The following is a 4,846-nucleotide window of genomic DNA, read 5'->3' on the forward strand; positions in this document are numbered from 1 at the left end:
TATATTGGGCTGAGTACCGCCCTCGATAATGATCCCTGAATTTCCGGGTATGTGCATTAATCTGGCGTGATGAAAGAGCGGCTGTGGTGAGGGCATAAATCCCAAAAACACATTGGTTGCTGCCCTTGTGACGTCTATTTCAGATCGGCGAATCATAAGCTTGCCAATAACACCGGTATTCCCTCTTGGTTATTTTAAGTGTCAGGAGGGTGTGAGGCAACAAGGGACAATAAAAAAAGGTTTACATAGTGTCTTAATCTAAAAAGAAACCTTAGAACGGGGCCCTGCTGCATGTCTGCGCCTTTGTCTGCGTTGTGCCGTATCCTGGAAGGGTATAGCACGATGGTCATCTGTAAAAAGAAAGAAAAAACCAGGTGAAAGAATCTGGTGTGATCATGCGTAAAGTCGGTCAATCTTAATGAACCGTGAAAATTTGATATCTTGAATGTAAATACATTCGGGCCGAACTATGGGCCTTGTGCGGGCAGCCCCTAGCACCACATATGGGGCGTAACCATTAATTAAGCTTAGGTTTATCAGGGCTGCAAAACTAGTGGTGCGCCGGACACGTCTAGCCATGTCCGAGGTCTCGAGGACCGATCAGTTACTCGGGTCGGAGAGGCTATTCAGTGGTTCGGCTACTAGAGCCACCACGTAGTCTTCCGCGCAAAGAGAACGCTCTGTGTTTCTGCTGATAGTGATGAAGCCACATGGACCGGGCATCTTTAGTTTAAGATAAGCGTAATGTGGTACTGCGTTGAAACGAGCGAAGGCCGTTCTTCCGAGTAGTGCATGATAGCCGCTCCGGAACGCGGCGATGTCAAAGATTAGTTCTTCGCTTCGAAAGTTGTCAGGAGAACCGAATACAACCTCTAACGTCAAAGAGCTCGTGCAGCGGGCCTCTACGCCTGGTATTACTCCTTTAAAGGCAGTACTACTTTGGTTGATACTCGACGGGTCTATCCCCATCTTGCGGATAGTGTCCTGATATATCAGATTAAGACTACTGCCGCCGTCCATGAGGACTCGGGTGAGATGGTATCCGTCAATTATTGGATCGAGCACCAAGGCGGCCGAACCTCCATGTCGGATACTAGTCGGATGATCCCTGCGATCGAAGGTGATCGGGCAGGCCGACCATGGATTGAATTTGGGGGCGACTGGTTCCACAGCGTATACGTCTCGGAGTGCACGTTTGTGCTTCCTCTTTGGTATGTGGGTGGCGTAAATCATGTTCACTATTTTGATCTCTGGTGGAAATTTTTTCTGTCCCCCAGTGTTTGGCTGGCTAGGTTCGTCGTCGTCTTCACTTGGCAGCTCCCTCCCCTTGTGTTCGGCGTTGAGCTTGCTGATACGTCTCCAACGTATCTACTTTTCCAAACACTTTTGCCCTTGTTTTGGACTCTAACTTGCATGATTTGAATGAAACTAACCCGGACTGACGCTGTTTTCAGTAGAACTGCCATGATGTTGTTTTATGTGTAGAAAAGAAAAGTTCTCGGAATGTCCTGGAAATCCACGGAGGCACTTTTTGGAATTAATAAGAATTTTTGGCGAAAGAATCCAGACCAGGGGGCCCATAGGCTATCCACGAGACAGGGGGCGCCCCCCTAGGGCGCGGCCTCCTATGTCGTGGGCCCCCTGGACCTCCACCGACGTCAACTCCAACTCCATATATTCGCGTTCGGGGAAAAAAATCAGGGAGAAAGTTTCATCGCGTTTTACGACACGGAGCCGCCGCCAAGCCCTAATCTCTCTTGGGAGGGCTGATTTGGAGTCCGTTCGGGGCTCCGGAGAGGGGGATTCGTCGCCGTCATCATCATCAACCATCCTCCATCACCAATTTCATGATGCTCATCGCCGTGCGTGAGTAATTCCATGGTAGGCTTGCTGGACGGTGATGGGTTGGATGAGATTTACCATGTAATCAAGTTAGTTTTGTTAGGGTTTGATCCCTAGTATCCACTATGTTCTGAGATTGATGTTGCTATGACTTTGCTATGCTTAATGCTTGTCACTAGAGCCCGAGTGCCATGATTTCAGATCTGAACCTATTATGTATTCATGAATATATGTGTGTTCTTGATCCTATCTTGCAAGTCTATAGTCACCTATTATGTGTTATGATCCGACAACCCCGAAGTGACAATAATCGGGATACTTCTCGGTGATGACTGTAGTTTGAGGAGTTCAAGTATTCACTATGTGCTAATGCTTTGTTCCGGTTCTCTATTAAAAGGAGGCCTTAATATCCCTTAGTTTCCGTAAGGATCCCACTGCAACGGGAGGGTAGGACAAAAGATGTCATGCAAATTCTTTTCCATAAGCACGTATGACTATTTACGGAATACATGCCTACATTACATTGATGAATTGGAGCTAGTTCTGTGTCACCCTATGTTATAACTATTGCATGAGGAATCGCATCCGGCATAATTATCCATCACTGATCCATTGCCTACGATCTTTTCACATATTGTTCTTCGCTTATTTAGTTTTCCGTTGCTACTGTTACAACTACTACAAAAACCCTAAAACATTTATCTTTACTTTTGCTACCGTTACTATTATTATTATACCACTGTTGCTACTAAACACTTTGCTGCAGATACTAAGTTATCCAGGTGTGGTTGAATTGACAACTCAACTGCTAATACTCAAGAATATTCTTTGGCTACCCTTGCGTCGAATCAATAAATTTGGGTTAAATACTTTACCCTCAAAAGCTGTTGCGATCCCCTACACTTGTGGGTTATCAAGACTAACTTCTGGCGCCGTTGCCGGGGAGCATAGCTCTATTCTCTGAGTCACTTGGGATTTATATCTGTTGATCACTATGAAGAACTTGAAAGACGCTAAAACCAAGATTTTGCCCTCAACTACGAGGGGAGGTAAGGAACTGCCATCTAGCTCTGCACTAGATTCTCCTTCCGTTATTAGTAGGCTTGCGACACCTAAACCTACTACTGCTATGAATTCTGATATGTCGCATGTTATTGATGATGCCACTTCTGCTATGCATGATGAAACTACTTCTGTGGGTGATACTACTTTGCCATTAGGTGAATTTCTTGATGAACAACTTGCTAGAGTTAGGGGGAATGAAAATATTGAAGAACCTATTATTGAGGATAGTGATGATGAAGGTTCCCCCAATGATTATGTATTACCTGTTGTTCCTAAGGGTTATTTTATGAATGAAGAAGCTGCTCAGGAAATTTTTTCTTGCAATGATAGAAATGTCTTAAGAAATTATTAGCTAAATGGAAGAAGCAGTCTCTTAATGCTAGAATGAAACCCGATCCTGCTTTTGCTACTTCACCTATCTGTGTTACCGATAAGGATTATGAATTCTCTGTTGATCCTGAGATCATTACTTTAGTTGAATCTGATCCTTTTTATGGCCTTGAATCTGAAACTGTTGTGGCACATCTTACCAAGTTGAATGATATAGCCACCCTGTTTACTAATGATGAGAAGTCTTTCTATTTATATATCCTTAAGATATTTCCGTTCTCATTAAAGGGTGATGCTAAGACTTGGTATAATTCTCTTGCTCCTGGTTGTGTGTGTAGTCCCCAGGATATGATTTATTACTTCTCTGCTAAATATTTCCCTGCTCATAAGAAACAAGCTGCCTTGCGGGAAATATATAATTTTGTGCAAATCAAAGAAGAGAGTCTCCCACAAGCTTGGGGGAGGCTTCTCCGGTTACTTAATACTTTGCCTGATCATCCTCTTAAGGAAAATGAAATACTTGATATCTTTTATAATGGACTAACCGATGCTTCCAAGGACTACTTGGATAGTTGTGCTGGTTGTGTTTTCAGGGAAAGAACAGTCGATGAAGCTGAAATATTATTAAATAATATGTTGACTAATGAAAATAATTGGACTATTCCCGAGCCAATTCCTGAAGTAATTCCTGAACCAATTGAGCCAACTCCTGAGCCTATTCCTTAACCTACTCAGAAGAAGAGAGGTGTTTTATTTCTCAGTCCTGAAGATATGCAAGAGGCAAAGAAATCAATGAAATAAAAAGGTATTAAAGCTGAAGATGTTAAGAATTTACCACCTATTGAAGAAATACATGGTCTTAATATACCGCCTAAAGAACCATATTGTCTTGATAACCCGACACAGGTAGTAAAGGTAAATTCTCTCTATAGATATGATAAAGTTGAAATACCCTCTACTAAATTTCATAGCCCATGCTTAGATGAATTTGATGACTTTATGGCTAGACAAGAAAGTTTTAATGCTTATGTTGGTAGAGAGTTAAAGAATAATGCCTTCGAGATAGGATGTGTAAGCAATAATCTGGCTAGAGTTAAAGATGAACTTCACCGCGTTAGCAAATATGCTTCTATGGTTGCTACTCAAGATGAGCAAGTACTTAAAGCTCAAAATGATTTGCTTGATGAATTAAATAATAAAAACGACTTTGCGGTTAGAGTGGCTACTAGAACTGGTAGAATGACTCAGGAACCTTTGTATCCTGAAGGCCATCATAAGAGAATCGAGCAAGATTCTCAGAGAAATAATTTAGAGGCACCTAGTTCTTCTAAGAAGAAGAAAAAGAAAGACGATAGGACTTTGCATGCTTCTAGTGAACCTGTCGTAGACACACCTGAGAATCCCAATGATATTTCTATTTCTGATGCAGAAACTCAATCAGGTGATGAACATGAACCTAGTGATAATGTTAATGATAATGTTCATGTTGATGCTCAACCTAGCAAAAACAACGATGTAGAGATTGAACCTGCTGTTGATCTTGATAACCCACAATCAAAGAATAAACATTATGATAAGAGAGATTTTGTTGCTCGGAAGCACGGTAAAG

This window comes from Triticum dicoccoides, chromosome 4B (assembly GCF_002162155.2).
Source record: "Triticum dicoccoides isolate Atlit2015 ecotype Zavitan chromosome 4B, WEW_v2.0, whole genome shotgun sequence".
NCBI classification, from domain to species: Eukaryota; Viridiplantae; Streptophyta; class Magnoliopsida; order Poales; family Poaceae; genus Triticum; species Triticum dicoccoides.